Source organism: Haliaeetus albicilla, chromosome 10, assembly GCF_947461875.1.
Source record: "Haliaeetus albicilla chromosome 10, bHalAlb1.1, whole genome shotgun sequence".
Lineage (NCBI taxonomy): Eukaryota > Metazoa > Chordata > Aves > Accipitriformes > Accipitridae > Haliaeetus > Haliaeetus albicilla.
Genome location: NC_091492.1, coordinates 9412097 through 9428994, shown reverse-complemented (window position 1 = coordinate 9428994; position 16898 = coordinate 9412097). Strand labels below are relative to the sequence as shown.

The 16898-nt window shown below is 37.8% G+C and overlaps 1 long non-coding RNA gene across 1 annotated transcript; it reads right to left on the bottom strand.

The window, feature by feature from the left end:
• Positions 1-2008: 2008 nt before the first annotated feature.
• On the bottom strand, positions 2009-16687 carry LOC138687083 (uncharacterized). The gene is made up of 4 exons (XR_011326417.1): positions 16588-16687; positions 16385-16505; positions 3508-3615; positions 2009-2416 (listed from the first exon to the last, which is right to left on the bottom strand). It is a non-coding gene; the product is annotated as an uncharacterized lncRNA (long non-coding RNA).
• Between the last annotated feature and the right edge of the window lie 211 nt (positions 16688-16898).

Below are 16898 nucleotides of genomic sequence, written 5' to 3'. Positions count from 1 at the left end.
ACCACAATTACTATAAGAACCCTAGTGGAATAATTAACTCTTTACATAGTATATTGCACATTTTAAATATTACTATGTTTTTAAATCACCCCAAATTATGAAAAACAATATGCTAGTTTAATAAAGCAGGTTTACAGGACTGTAATCTCAAAATATTAGTGAATTAAACAGTCATTTACTGTGATTTCTCTGCCCACATGAGCAGCAAAACTGAACATCTGAATGCTCCAGAATAGAAAGTAAAATCAAACATAGAGTCTATCATGGTCTGACCACTACCTCATGAGACAATAAATAACTGTACTCTGCATCTTTTATTGCCAAATGTCTGATAAATCTAACCCCAGTAGAAACTCCATAACCCTCTCCATCAGTTTTCATTTTGCTACAGGTACAGCAGTAGGTAAGAGTCTATACTGCTTTAGCCAAGGGTATGGTTGTCTTTATTGTTCTGGCTGCACAGATATTCAGCTGTGGATTTACCTCCTTCCTCTCTTTCCCAAGCCTTCAAGCAGATTAATTGCTCTAACTATATTTTCCATGATAACTTGCTTTTTGGGCACCCACATTAATGTTAACTCTGAAAAAACCCATGTCCTTAGTAAAAAAATATGCAGGAAAACAGTATTAACATTATAATCCACCACACCAAACACTAGGGACGCTAGTTGCCCTATGAACAGAGGATGCTAGAGGATATTGCAGTCTAGTATCAACATAGAGCAGCACTGAGGAATTCTCAGTGCTAGCTGACATAAAATTTGTAAAATCTTTGTCCTTCCAATTGGTTCAGGCCTCCTGAGAACAAGTATCCCCATTGACCACAATAATCATACAAGTAAACTGATTCAGCAAATGTCCCTTGAATGAGAAATGAGTTTGTAGTCAACTCATTTCTTAAATGAAAATACCTACTGTATAAAGAGCAGTAGCACAAAGAACTGTTACCATTTGGATCTTCATGGTATTTCCACAGAGTATCCAAAGACTGTTCTTTCAACATTTTAATTCAGATATGCTGAAAAAGTTACTTCCTGTTTGAGAAACTGCACACCATAGTTTTGCGCACACCTTAGTGAGAAACTAAGGATCTCGTTCTTCAATCCATGAAGAATGGTATAAAAACACTTCTATACTGTTAGAAGACAAATATACGTTAATAAAACCTAATTTAATTCTGCATGAAACTAGGCGTGATATGGTTACCTTGCAGATGTTTGCAAAAATTAAATAATGTCATATGAAGACATTCCCTCTTTGTCCGAGGAAGACTTGTCCAAAATTCTCAGCTGGATTTTGTCTAGAGGTTTGAATGACAGGATATGTTAGTTTTCCATTACATCATGAAGTAGACACTTTCTTGCCCTGTTATGGGTTTGTGTGGCCTGGGTTTTTCTGGTAGCGGGGGAGTGGCTGCAGGGACGGCTCCTGTGAGAAGCTGCTGGAAGCTCCCCCGGCTCCAAGTCGGACCCGCCTCTGGCCCAGGCCGACCCTGTCAGTGATGGCGGTAGCGCCTCTGGGAGAACAGAGTTAAGAAGGGGAACCTGCGGTGAGTAGGGGATTGGGATGTGAGAGGAACCCCTCTGCAGCTCCCGAGGTCAGCGAAGAAGGAGGGGGAGGCGGTGAGCCTGAGGAGGTGGATGTCCCCGCAGCCCGTGGTGAGGCGGCAGGCTGTCCCCCCCAGCCCGTGGAGGTGGACAGTGGAGCGGAGGCCCCCCAAGATGGCCGCGACTCCATGGGAAAGCCCGTGCTGGAGCAGTGTGTGACAGAAGATCGGCCCGAGGAAAGGACCCACGCCAGGGAAGTCTGTAAGGAACTGCAGCCTGTGGAAAGGGGACTCACGTTGGAGAAGTTCGTGAAGGCCTGTCTCCTGTGGGAGGGACCCCACGGTGGAGCAGGGGACGAGTGAGGAGTCCTCCCCCTGAGGGGGACGGAGCGGCAGACAAGTTGTGATGAACTGACCCCAACCCCCATTCCCCTGTTCCCCTGCACTGCCAGGGGCAGGAGGGAGAGAGACCCGGGAGTGGGATTGAGGTGGGAAGGAGGGAGGGTGGGGGGAACGGGTTCTAAGGTTTGGTTTTACTTTCTAATATCCTTGTTTTGATTTGATTTGTAGTCAATTAAACTGATTTTGTTTCTTCCCCAAGTTGAGCCTGTCTTTTGCCCATGACCATAAGCGGTGAGTGATCCCTCCCAGTCCTTGTCTCGACCCACGAGCCTGCCTCTATATTTTCTCCTCATCCCACCATGGCCAGGATGGGGGAGTGAGCGAGTGGCTGCGTGGTGCTTTGTTACCAGCTGCGCTGAAACCACGACATGCCCAAAGAAGGAACTGTCACATTACCTCAGCTGCAGTGGTATTTCAGTCTCTCCATTACCTCATTCTGTGTGAACCTTTCCCATAGCTCTTTAGAACCTATTTGTGAAATACAAAAATGATAATATGTTTATAAAAAAATTTTACTAACCAGCAAATAGTTTTGAAGACCATAATATTTGAAAGAGCACAATCGGGTCATTTGTTAATTGTAGACTTGCTCCTACATAGCCTAAGAGATTATGAAATTCATTTCAATAGAACTCCAGAATAGTTTAATTTCTTTTTTAAAACAGATTTCTGTAATAATAATAATAATAATAATAATAATGCCATCAATTATGGAAAATGTAAGCTGACCTTGTGTTCAATTTAGACAGGCTACTTGCAAAATGTGTCCTGTAACATTGGTGGCTATAACTTTTAAAGAAATAAAATAAATAAAGCTAGTTTACCATTTTATCCCCCTTTCTCTAAAAGGCATTTTGAGTTCTGCAGTCAAAAGAGACATGTAGTGCTGGAAACAAAATCAGAATTCATAGAATTAAGGAAAAAAAAAAAGAGGCTGGACAGGACCTCAAGACATATACTAACCCTCTTCTATCCCCCAAAATAAACCACAATTATGTCATTCCCAGTAGGTACTTGTCAACTCTGCTCTAAAGTATTTCTAAATTTGGAGACTCTAACCTCCTCAGGCATTCTATTCCAGCGATAGCCTACCCAGCCATTAGAGTATTTTTTTCTCATTATGTCTAACCTAAGCCATGCTTGTTAATACCATTATTCTTATCCTCTCCATGATGGACATAATGGAGCAACATATACCTACTCTTTTATGGTAACAGTTTTTGAATAATAAAACTAAAACTGTCCTGGTTTTAGTGTTCTTTCCCTGAGGCTAAACAACCTTAATTCATTTATTTTTTTATTCAAAAGATATACTCTGATATCTTTTGAAGCTGTCTTAGCAGCTTTCTTCAAATGGGCCACAAGTACGTGTCCTTCTTGAAGTGCTATGCCCCAGACAGGACAGTCTCACTTCAGTTTGGTCTCACTAATGATAAATAGGTTTGAATTGTTACTTCCCATCTTACTCAGAGTCCACATAACTACATGAATTTATATCTCAGTGAAGCTGAGACAGGAAATAAACACATGAAATAACTGTTCTGCAGTTACAGACTTACCTGCTGTTTTGCTGAGATGTATCTCTTTGATTCCAAAGATCAAAAGGTATTTTCTTTTTCTCAGATCTAGAACTGTTTGGAATTTGTTGGAAAATGGCTTTTTCTCACCTTGATAGAAAATGTGAATGACACTTTTTTCCTTTTCTTAATTCTTCTCAAAAAGGATATGAAAATGCTTGGATGAATAGATTTCATTTATGACCTACTAGATCCTTATGAAATGCCCTCTTAAAAAACCCATAATTATACATTTTGTCTGTTCTTTTTATACAAAACACTTATTTTGCTGACAAATATAAAATTAGTACTTTTTTATTCCTAATCATTTATAAAGATAATCACTGGAATTGTTACAAATATATTAAAAGTAATTTTGTACAGCCTGCTGTCCACAGAAGTGATATAAAATATGTTGCATTTTAAACCTATGTTATGAATTTCGAAAGCTATTAAAATAGCTTGAATAGATGTTCAAATAACAAAAGCATATTAATAAAAATAATTATTTTCATCCATTTCCTAGGCAATTTATGCCTGTAGTCTTTTGGGGCTTGAGTATTATTTAAAAGTGTATAGAAAACAAAAAAAGTGTCCCAGGAGTCATTGCAGTGACTTGAATATGCTTTATGCCATGTTAAATGACTTCACACATCATCTGGTTATAAAGTCAGAGTAAACTAGGCAGGAAATATATAGTTGAAGTAACATTAATTATTCTGCAGTCACGTACTTGATATTTTCCTGTAAAATATCTGTTTCATTCCAGAAGTCAAGGTTCTTCTCTAAAAGAACACCACTATGAGGTCTAGAGCTGATCCAAAATGCGTATCCCTGCTGCAGATAAATACAACCAATAATCGTTATTTTTGACCTCTCTTACTGCTCAAAAAAAAAAAAAAAAGAAATTTTTTAAAAAAAGGTATGACATACTTGTGAAAAATCAGAATATGAATCCTATTTGGAGTGTTTTAAGAGCAGTTCAGATGTCTCTTTCTAGGTTAATGTTACACATCACTTATGATGCTCTCAGATACTTCCACTGGTGAGCAGGGACAGTGAGAGTGGAAATTTGCTTTCTATCAGCTCGAAGCATAGGAGAGAGTAGGCCTCTCCTGTGAGTCACATGTTATGGTCAAGCAAACAGAGAGTATTGTTTCTCCAGTGAGTTACTTGTAGAGGAATATAGAATAATAACACAGTAACAGTAGTATGTATACAGTAACAGTCCATAAAGTACAATACGGACTACTGCGCAATATGTTACTACATAATAATTTAACTTCTTTCACAATGCCGCTAATGCTACAGACTTCTACTAGTAAGTGGTGTGTCACTGGTAAGTAGGAAGCACACCACAGCTTCAGGTCTTCATTTTGCATGTCATAATCAAGGATGAACATTTTGGTCTGAAACCACATTGAGGTTTCCCACTACTTCTCTTTCTTTGAGGTCACAACAGCTGCAACTCCTTTTGTGTGACATCTGACAGAGAAATAAACACTAATATTATCTATGGTGCAGGTATTTTTATTTATAACTTTTCTGAGAACTATGCTATAACAACATTGAAAGTATCTTTGGATACACTTTGAAGGCCAGAAACAGCAAATGGGAGTCATGCCATACGTCTCAAAATGTCTCATCTTGGACCAAAACCCAGCTCTGTGTGCAACACATCTAACAGGTTTTGGGGACAGACCTGTGAGTTGCCCAATTTTTCCCTAGGTTGTCTTCAGTGAAGAACACCAGAGCAGTAACAATTCCTCAGTGTGCAGCCATGTCCAGGCCCACCCATTCCCAACCACAGACCCTTCACCAAGCCCCTCATTCAATTTGTGTCTAGCCTTCCTCAGGTTAGAGGAGGGGCTGCAGAGCTAGTACGTTTTGTTAGTAAATGCCTTTAGTCCACCATGTGGAGAGACATGTTTTCTCCCTTTTGACACATATGTGTAGGAAAAATTGTGCATTTTCATATCTTTACCTAGAGTAGTGTCATACTTTTTAGACATGACAACCTGGGGTAAATCAGAAGTAACTTAATCCTGCCCATTCTCTCTACGCTCATAAACTGACCCGTGTGAACTCAAACTCCTCCAACATGAAACTATGAAACAACTGAGTCCATCACTATGTATTGGAGATGCTGACAATTGAGAAAACTGTAACTAGAAATGTTGCCTCAAACGTACACTGAAAGTGGTCATAGGTAATGGATTTCTCTGAATTTTGTAGCAGATATTACATTACCCTTGAGGGTTGACCTGTGGCACTAGAAGATGATAGACATTCAATTTTAGTGTTGCTGCTTTTAATCAGAAGTTGTCAATCACACTATATTATTTCAACCAAAATTAAACAGAGGCTTGCCCATGTCAGCAAATGCTCTCTGGTAATGGACAAGTGTTTCATATGTTGCTTTATTTGTATTTAAGTCCAAGTTTTCATAAAAATGCCCTGGGGTTTTAGGTTTTTTACTAACATTCAGTTATCACTTCAAAAGTGCATCATATCCTACTGGAAGAATTCATGAAGTTAATATACTGCTGACATTAAACCAAAAGATTTTCTTTGTTTCTATAAGTTCAGAATGAAAAAGAAATATTAAAAAAAGTCAGATAGAAACAAGCTTTATGGAAGTTCATAGAAGGTAAAAACAATTCAAAACAATCCTTTTGGGGGGTGTGTGGGTTTTTTTTAAAGAAAACAATAATTTAAAGTTAAATTAATTTGGGATGCAATAGTCTACCTGAGGTTCATGCACGTGTATACGTGAAATTCACTACTTCACTCAATTGGCTCACAAAGCCTTCCTTCTAGATACTGACCACTAGCCACAAATGGTGAGTTCCCAGACAACTGCTTTTGCAAGCCAAGAGCAGGCCAAGGCTGCACGCTCCTGAGAGAAGTCCACATGGGTCAGTCATTTGAGGATTCCTGACAAAGTCCAGTTTACTTTCCGCTTTCCTGAGGGAGCCTTACTGAAATACTAATTTATTTTAGGTATATGTCTTTGGTAATTAGTAAATGTGTGTCTCAAAAAATACAAGAGTACAACGGAATTTTTAATGAGAAGGGCAAAGTAAACAAGGTCAACAACACTATATTCAAGTAAAAATTGACATCTTAAACTGAAGCTTACGTCACTTGTTTCTTCTATTCAGTGTTAGAGAGTTTATGTACAAACTAAGTAACATGGACCTTCCAATGGTCTCATTAACTTTTGATTAGTTACACTGTGATAAAATGATCTGTATTTTAAATAATGGACAACAAAGTCTACCCTTTGTTTTAAAACTGTTTCAGTGCTTCAGGTATCTGAAATTTTCCAGCTCAAATGTATTAATTAAAATGTTTTTCCTCTTAACATTAACATCTGTTTCCAATTAAGTGATCACCGTTTAAAAAATCAACAACAAAACCCATGTTTTTACTATGGCAAGAATAAAATAGCCCACTGTACGACTATAAAAAATAAAAGTGGTCACACTGCAATAATCTGAAAGGCTGAATTAGGTGGTAGACTGTAGTTATTAAAGGAAGTCATGCAGAAACATGCCCTTTAGCATGATACTTATTCTAAATTATATTACTCTTTTAAGTGCTTATTTTACCATGTGAATCTTTAAATTAAAAATGAGGCAGTTTTACGTATATCCTGGAATGGCTTGTTTTCATCTTGTTAACCTGTAACCTTTTATCAAGTAAGACCAGCCAAGTTCACTAACCACCTATGCAAAACAGTTGTTCTGTTTGAAATCCATCACCTCTGCTTTTACTTATTTTTCCTTCTTTCCTCTAAGCCTCAGGTTGTTTCTTGCACATTTAGAAACCTGTGGACTATAACCCCCAGAGATCAAGATGAGTGGGAGGACGATGTGATCTGTTCTGGACCGGTCTGGTGTGCTGTAGCTAAGCCTGACCAAGGGCTATAGGAAGTTATTCTGCTTCAGCTGCTTCATGATTGTAACAACGCGGGACTTTTTTGGTTTAGTTTTAAAGGTTCAGTTTTTGCCGAACAAGTAGAGGCTGCATCAAAGTCAGAGTGTTTGTTATTATTATTATATTAAGTATCAATTTGGAAATTAATATAATTAGGAATATGGACAAAACACAACAAGATTGTGGAGCAAACATACCCAGGGACATACCTGTGCAAATTTCACTTAATATATTTGAAAACTGGTCCAGGTTTACCCCATGAAATGGGAGATTGAAACATTGCTACTACCACCTGGTAAATGACTTCTCTGTGTCAACTTCTCTGGCTAACTTCTCTGAACACTGAGTAAGCAGAAAGTAAGCAAACTGTTTAAGAGCAGTAGTAACCTAAAAGCCTCTGCATCAGTTTGGGTGCTTAAATCCGGCATGCAGGTGTGAGTTGACCTATGTACAGGTTTACTTCTGCTCTGAAGAGCAAAGTAGGTGGGAAAAGTGTAGCATGACCAGAGGCTTAGTTCAACTGGCCGTCTCAGTCAGAACAAGGGTCTTCAAGTATGTAGGCTGGAAATAATTTACTACTCTGCAGAAATGGAAGAAGAAAATGCAAGGACAATTCATGCTGGATATATTCTGCAGGTAATTGCAGGGTGGAGAATGCCTTTCTGCTTTGAACGATGCCTAAGACTGAATCCAGTCCTACCTCACCATCCTTGGCATAACATTGCTATGGGATCAATACTACTCCTTCCTATGTCCCTGGCCTCTCAGGCATGCTGTTTAGAGCAGGAACCGTGCCATCTCATATATTTTATTTGCAAAGCATTTATCACAGTAGGGCTCTGTCTCTGATTTGAGCCCCTGGTACTACTGCAATCCAAACATGAAATAAGAACACCACCACAACCACAGGAAGAAGCAAGGGAGTTAAATGAAGTAAAGACTTAATACATGCCACATTTTAGCAATTCCCCTTAACCACACAGTTCAGAAGAGGTCATTTCATCTAGAGTGGTTTGATTATTGGGTTGTAATAGACAAAGCTTTAGTTTACCCTCAGGGATAAAAAAATAGGTCAGCTTTTCATTAACAAAAAAAAAAAGAAAGTAGTTATTTAAAAATTGTTATGATATGTTAGACCATTAATAGCAAGATCATAAGCACACTTAAGTAGGTAAGAAACAAGTTACTATGAGGAAGTAGGCCAGTAAAACATCATGAAGTAATTTAACTCACCTCTAATTAATGGAAATTCTGGATCTGTTTTATTCACATTACACGGTTTATGATTTCCTCTTGACTATTTGTTTTTCCTCATTCCTTAAACTTTGAAGTTGCGCATCTTTTGCAGCCTGGTGCATTACCAACTAAGCTAACTGTCATTTGACAATAAGCCCAAGTGATAAGTTCATTCTTACCCTTTTGGTAGCCTTATGTTAAAACCTATTATGTCCTTGCTACCCCAGGATTAGATTATAAATCCAAACATAGCTTCCTCTTTATCAATTTTTTTTTTTTTTTTAAATAAACTTAGACTATTGGCCAGAAGCAAAGCTGCTGCTTCTTTTATTGCTACACAGCAGTAAATCTTCTCCTGTTCCCTAAAGAACTAAAATATACCTGGAAACTGTCTTGCTACTTTAGTGTATGAACTTCTCAGGAGCTTCTTTGCACTTACATTCTGTTGCCACCAACCATTCTTTACTTGGAAGTAGAAGAAATTAGGTTTTTTGCTTATGAAGAAATTTATAATCATTTAACTGTAATCCCAAATCACCTATTGTACCATCATTAGGACTAAATCTTCCTGCTTTATCTACAGCATTTTAGTATGCATCTCAGATAGAGCAAATATGATAATATGTAATTAATGATGTCCTGCAACTTCTCCTTTACAAAAAAAAATCCTGGAACTCCTGTGAAGCAGTTACAATTAGTTACTGACAAATAAGAGTAACTACAGACTGAAGAAGTCCAGCTCATACAGTCACAATGAGAAAGGACTAAAAAAATACTTCTGTAATTCTTGCAAGAGGAATCTCCAACCCAGCTACTTCAATTTTCATTACTTGTATTTTTATATATGAGACAAAGTAGGTGTTAATTATAAATGAGGAAGATAAAGTGCCACAACCAGGTCTGCATTATCATGCAAAACATGTAAAAACTGAAATGCTCAAGCCTAGAAGTTGTATGCCTATGATGCATCATCTCTGCAAGTTACCTGAAAGGAGGAAGGAAATCCTTTTAGAGCTGTGCATGGGTAGCTTGGTGGGTTTTTTTTTTCACTGAAAGTAGAAGTAATAGTTGAATATAAATATTTACTCTGGATTTTTTGTGTTACTGAAAATTATTTGCTATATATTTTTCTCTCGCATATATACCTTAGTGACTTGCTGGATTGAGATAGAGACAGGGAAAATAAATTTTATGGAAACATTTGCGAGTCTAGTCCCAGCTTCTTTTCAATTAATGGAAGGAATGCATTTGCCCAAATTCCATAGATGGAATACATATGCCCTACTAACATAATGTTGCACACAATAGCTTGATAAATCTGGAGAGGTCTAAGATTAAACAATAAGAATGAACTATCACTAAAAACATTATTGAAATACTGAAATAGCATATCCAAGCAGATTTTTAATGAAATATTTGGAAGTGCACAAACCTATTGCTTTCTCAGACCAGGCAAAAAAGAATTAGAGCAATCAGAGCTATACTAAGTTTGGTAGACAGTAAAAAACCCAAACTTGTTATTTCCTTCTTTCAGCACAAGGCATCCAGATAGATATCTTAACTTTTCAATCAAATTTAAAAAAATGTCACCAGCAAACTTCAAACATTAAGGAAATAAACTTTGAAATAAGCTTCAGTACGAGAGCTTGAGCGTGACAGAAATACAATTGTGCAAATGATACTTCTGTAATAATATGGGAGGCATTTGTCATTTCAATGCAACCCATGGATGTTGAAAACAGTAATGGATAATAGGAATTAGTTGCTGGTCAGAAGGTTTAGGACCAAGATCAAAATATGTCTGAAAAAAGAATTATTAATCACACAATGATTGTTCCTTCTTTCCCTTAAAGGCACTTAAAGCACATAGCTATTGCATGAAGTAGAATTCAGAAGGACAATATAGATTTACCATTTACATGATGGGCTTCATAGATCTAACAGTAATCATAGGGTTTCAATATAGCATATGCAAGAGTCTCTTGTTGCAGTCATTATAGGAATTTCATCCTGGTAGTGTTTCAGCAAATTGCACTAATCTAAGTAATTTTAATCAGCTCAGGCTATCAAAGAGGACAGGGTTGGGGTAGGGATCATGAGTTTCCAATTGGCTCATCAGACTTAGTCAAGGCTTATTAAAGGCAAGAATCTGAAAGAAATCATATGTGCAGATTTACAAAAGGAACAGATCCTTGTTTAAACAACAGCAAAACCAGGTTAACTCTTTTAGTGGACTGTTATTCTCTCCATCTGTCCTGAGCATGCAATGTGGCTCTTCTACTGGTATGAGCCCTTAGGCCCACCAGCCACCATTTGAAGTATTTCAGCTCACACTGTGGACTACCAGCAGTGCTGCCTCTTGGACCTCTACGATACATTAGCTCCATCTGTAGTAATTCCATGTCTCACTGGCAGATGCAGACCCTCATTAAATAAATAAGTGAATACATTTAAAAGAAATTTTTACAACTCTTCTTCCTCCTCCCTCTATATAAATGATACATCAAAGTGCTAACTTATAAAGTGGTGTGATTAACAGAAGATGTCACCATGAAAAAGTAGCAACATTAGCAAATACAAAGACTTTTTCCTTTTCTTCAGTCTGTACATTTCTGTCATGCTTCATCCAAAGCAAAGTCACACACCTATTGTTTCAGAAATTGCTTGACTTTCAAAGGAAAATTTGCATCCTTTCTCACTTCCTATTTTCTGGGTTTTTTAACAACAGCTTTTATGTTACCATTGCTACAGTATTGGCCCAGTTAGTGTAGGAAAAACCACTCCACAACTGAAAGAAGGAAAAAAGAACCATCACATCCACCCAATGGAAGGAATCTTTGCTGCAGTCTTTATAGGAACCTCTGGATAACATCACTTTCACACTCTGACTCATTCTGTGCACTTCATTTTCATCTGGTATCTGCTGCCCCAGAGGAGTCAGAGGGCCATGAGGTTTCCAAGTGGGCTCTATTTCCTTTCCATATAGGACTGCCCACCACAATTTCTCCACTTTGGTGAAAATGAAGATCCTTCTCTTCCAAATCAATAGAGCCCAGACACTTCCCTCTAAGTGCTCAACACAGCAAAGCTTTTAAACAAATACTTAACTTGAAACTCAGGAGCAAGTCCAGCAAGTCATGTAAACATGTGGCCAGTTTCCCCTGCCAATTACACCTGGCATACCAGTATACCAGTTAAGCAAATGCTTCACATACATACATGTATGAGACACTTTATGAATAGCAACAAATACAAATTGTGCATTTAAAACTGAATGTATAAGGTAAAGCTTCTTTAAGTCAAAGAACTTAAATAATCTCAGTAACTAGAACTTGTATTCAAAAACTTGGGACTCTGCTGCTGATGTCTGCAGTTTTTAGGGACCTGAAAATTCACTAAATGAGCAACACAACACCAAAAAACAAATCCAATCAATCAAGAAATATGAATAAGGTTATTGTCTTGCATGACGTCACTACCCCAGAAACTGAGCATCAGAGAAGAAAAATCTTCATTTAAACTAGCTTTAAGATCCACTAACATTGAATAACTCTCCTGGAAAAATACGATGAGTCATTTCGGTTCTTTAGACAGACCCCAGTAGATGGCATCAGCTGGCCAGTAAAGTCATACACGCTTCTTTTCACGTAGTACAAAACTAGAGCTTGAGGAGGCACTTCTTAACAAACAAGATAATTTTTACTTCCACAAGAAAAAAGCTAGCCACTGAAGGACAAATGCAGGCATCCATTAGTTTGGTTCTTTTGAGAAAAAGAGATAGATCGTTGCTGCAGAAACGCTATGTCCTATACACAAGATCTTATTTTTACCTATGAACATTTTAAAGTATGGCAACACTTGCTTTATTGCAAGTGGGGATATTTCTCCCAGCTATGAGATATATCCCAGATATTATATCCCGTATCTGGCACAAATGGAATCCTGATTCATGACTTGGAATCTAGGTGCTACTATAATACAAATAGTGTTACTTATTAGTAGTACGTTTGTAGAAGATGAAGTAGAGTTCAAAGAAATTGTATAGAGAATAAGTCCAGATCATTAAAAATTACTATATTCACCTCTCATAGTTGGAATATAAAAATGCTTATGGTTGCTCTTTGATTTAAATGAAAAAAATATAGAAAATAAAATGAACCAGGAGCTGATCTTCCTTAGCTAATAAGGGGTCTGGGTTTTATACCTATGCAATGAATGAAAAAGACAAAGGTAGATGCTCTACAGAGTTTTTTCTCTCCTGCTAGTTTTCAAAATGAGCTGTGGAGTTCTTCTCTTGCACTTTGGATTAGCTAAAATACTTCTAGCACCGAATTATTTATCATGCTACTTGAATTTGCTAATCATTCTTGTAATTAACTCCCTAGATCCTATTTGCAAACTCATTGTTATCATCTATAGAATGATATACCTAGAAAACTGCTTTTCTGTGATTTAACAATCTCTTGATTAAATTCTATTTACACCTGCGGCAAATAATGAAAAGGTACCTTAAGGTAGCTTTCAATTTTCTCAGTTCTTTATTCATTTCCTCAAAAGCCAGAGGCTTTGTAATGAAAAGTCAGTCAGCTATAGTGAATGAGTAACAAGATGCTGTTGTTCACAGTACATACATATCTATGTAACTTTTATTAATGATTTGTGCTTTTCACTTTAAAGAGTGTGATTTAGTCATTCACTTAAGAATGAACCTAATATTAACCACACGAGCGAAGCTGCTAATGTGTTTATAAGTAGACAGATTCCATATACTTTATGGGACCTAAAGCAGCATTCAGATCACCGAGCCAGAAACAGGCACAACTGAACTGCTAAGGCTATGTCACAAATCTGGTGACGTGGTTGATAGGAGGATTTTAAGCCTCTGACAGGGAGCGAAGTCAGGTTGGCACTTACTCTCCTGCACTAAAAAGAGCATCTTCCACTGTTACTAAGCAGCTTCCTTCAACTGCCTTCTCCTCCCAGAACGGAGGAGCATTTCCCCTACTGAAAACACTGCGTGCACCAGAGCCCGGGCAATAGCGCTGCTCGGCAGAAGAATTAAACCAGCCCTTGTCCCTCAGTGGCCCTGTTAGGGAGGAGGAGGAGGGCAAGTCCAAAGTGGCAGCTCTGCACGCTGACCACCTGGGCAGCCGTGGGACACTCTTTCTCAAAGTGGAGCTTGGCTGGACACCCTTCTTACCGCAGCTGCTGGTACAGGGACCAGGTGTTAATCCTCCTCCAAACTAAAGGAAAACGTCGGGATTCCAGAAGCACTCTCCTCTCTGCACACCCACTGATGTACCAGGCAGTGGGCCGGTACTCCTCCTTATTCCCTCACGTAACAGTTAACTCTGGGGGCCCAACGCAGAAGGTGGTAAAGCAGAGGAGGAAAGCTGGGTGAAACAAGCTGCCTGGTGTTATTTAATCCCATTTTCTGAAGATATTTTTTAACTCACCAGTGCATTCAGCATTCCCTCCCAGGTACCTGTTAAGTGGGACTAAGTTTCAAAAGTGGGTTGGTTTTTTTTTTCCACAATATAAGCAGTAAATAAAAATATGCTAGATACAATGAATGTTGGGATGTGTCTGCTTTTTGTCCATGCATCCAGCTCCAATTGACTTCTTATTTTAATGCACCACAATGCTATGCAAACTTTCCTTTACAGCTGAACTCAGTGATATCATAAATTAGAAGGAAATGAGCTATTCTCAATCAACAGTATTAACTTCTATTTTGGAACTATCTGAACATGTGGTTCACTTATCACTATTTGTAACTTTTTTGATGATTTATTTCATGTAGGATAAAGCGAAACTATCAGATTTAGTATGCCCACTTACTGAGTACTATATGCTTTTTAATTCTTACATTCAAAGATTTCATAGCACCTTATAGATAAACATATGAATATTTTCTTTTCCCTCTTGCAAAATGATCTACACTGCTTCCTCCTACTCCAATTGTGAAATAATAAATGAATATTTTTAGAACTATTTTTACGTTATTTACTAACAAACTCCATCTTTTAACTTTAATCAAAACATTTTGAATGCAGTCCAGTAGGTGACTGGCTGTTTTGATTTACTTCGCTGGAGAGAAGCTGAGATACTTTAGTAATAGGAAGGGAGGGGTTTTATTTCACTGTCTGTTAAGAAAAGGATTAAGCAAATTAGCTCATGAAATGGGAAAAACACTGGAAGAACTAGATGCATACATCTTCCATTCATCCCATGCCTTCACTTAAAAAAGTAAGCAAGCCCACAGGCTGTTACAAGTATAAAGGGATATGACTGACAGCTAGTCCAGATGTTGGTGGTCAAAAGTTTTGCATCAAACACATCTTTCAAATAAGTTTTTATGACAGCTTCTCATACACTTTCAGGGACATGTTTGTGAAGTGTTTTCTTCATGGTGTATGGTACACAGGTACGAAGTGATTTCAATGCATTCTGACACCAAGTTTTTGCATCTCTACAGCCGTGGGCATAATGTAATAATCTTAAAGGCAACCTTTGTGTGGGCAGCTGTTACAGGACATTTTGATAGATATTTCCCTTCCTTGGGTATTTATTTGAAATGGAGATTGTTTTCTAGCATATGGTCTGGGTCTCGTGGGTAGAGAGAAGGAGCAGAATATTGTCAAACGGGGAGTGTATCTGCCTTTACTCACAAGTGGCAACTGAAATATTATGCCTTTTCTCCAGGTGTTTCTTAATGAGGTGAGCATGTCTACCCTCACTTCACTAGCTTTCTCAGACAATGGAAAACTATTTATAAGGTCTAAATAGTATCATTTATATTTTGTATCTTGTCTGATTTCTTCACACCACCAACTGCAAGAATACTGCAGGGCAAAATAGTAGCCATATACAAGTGCTTTTCTTTCATAGTTAAAAAAATATTAAAAAGGACACTATTCCATTTGAACCTGTCTGAACTGTCAAATTATGTTGTTGTGTACAAGCACTACTCATGGTGAAGCTATTTTGCAGATATAAGTAATTGCTTCTTGTAAATTACTGTCATTTAGTTCCGGAGAATTCATTTTAGTTTCTCTGATCACTCTCCATTTTTCTCTTTCTCCTCACTGGCCTGTTCAGATAATACATTATAATAGTCATTAAAGGACAAGAACAAGAGATTACAGTAAAAAACCAATAAAAATCATCATCTTCAGATTTAATTGCCAAAATTGGTGAATATCTGGTTAAATATAAGAGAGATGCTGATCCACGTGAATTTTAGCATCAGGCACTCAACCTGAACTTTAGGAATGATAGATTCTTCATTTTCCCTCCACTTTCAGGTACATTTTAAATACACACAAACACAGAAGTAGAAGCAGGTTTTCTATTATGGGATACTCCACTGAATCGTTTTGAAGTATAGAGGAGAGGTTGCCCATAGATTGCTAAAAATTAAGCTTCCATCATGTGCTTCTAGTCTTACAAAGCAGCATAAAAATACAGGCAGTCTTCTCATTTCAAGAGGCTGAAACAGGGAGAGTTGCTTCTGATCAAACCTAATCATCACGTAGGATGATTTAACTAAAAAAAAAATTATGGTAGAGGAAAAAAAAAATACTGTGATCATTACTATGATGTTCTTCAATACAGAAATTAGGCATATATTTTTATTAACTCATTTATATTAAGCATTTTCCTGCAAGAGCTTTTATCGCTATTAGAAAAAATAACTCACCTCCCGTTGCTTCATATTCATTTGTGCTTTAGATGTACACAGAATTTCTCACCTCTTCAAAATCTCAGCATGCTCTATACATCCCCAGTAAGTCTCAGGTATACCAGACTGTGGGAGGGCTCTGTTCCAGTGCAAAGTCAGAACGTTAATTTAAACCACAAATGGACCAAAATGTTAGAAAACATATCCAAGCTGTGATTTACCTTGTGGAACTTGTTCAGAAGGATGAGTTTCTCAGTCAGGCAAGTTTGAGCCTGAGCAATGCAGATGGAGTGACCTAGGGCAGAGCATTCAGGCTCCCCAGTGGTTTACAGTGACTGTTCTAGGCTGGTTTCCAGGCAGATGAAATCCGTCCTTTCTCAATCTACACATATGTCTGTTCATATGTTTAATCCTATGTAGAAATTGGGGTTGAACTCTGGACCATTATCTAATACTAGACAGTATTCAGGCTGAAAATGGAAGTACATTTACTGCCAAATTCAGACAGCTGTTACCCTTGTATCAAGAGTCT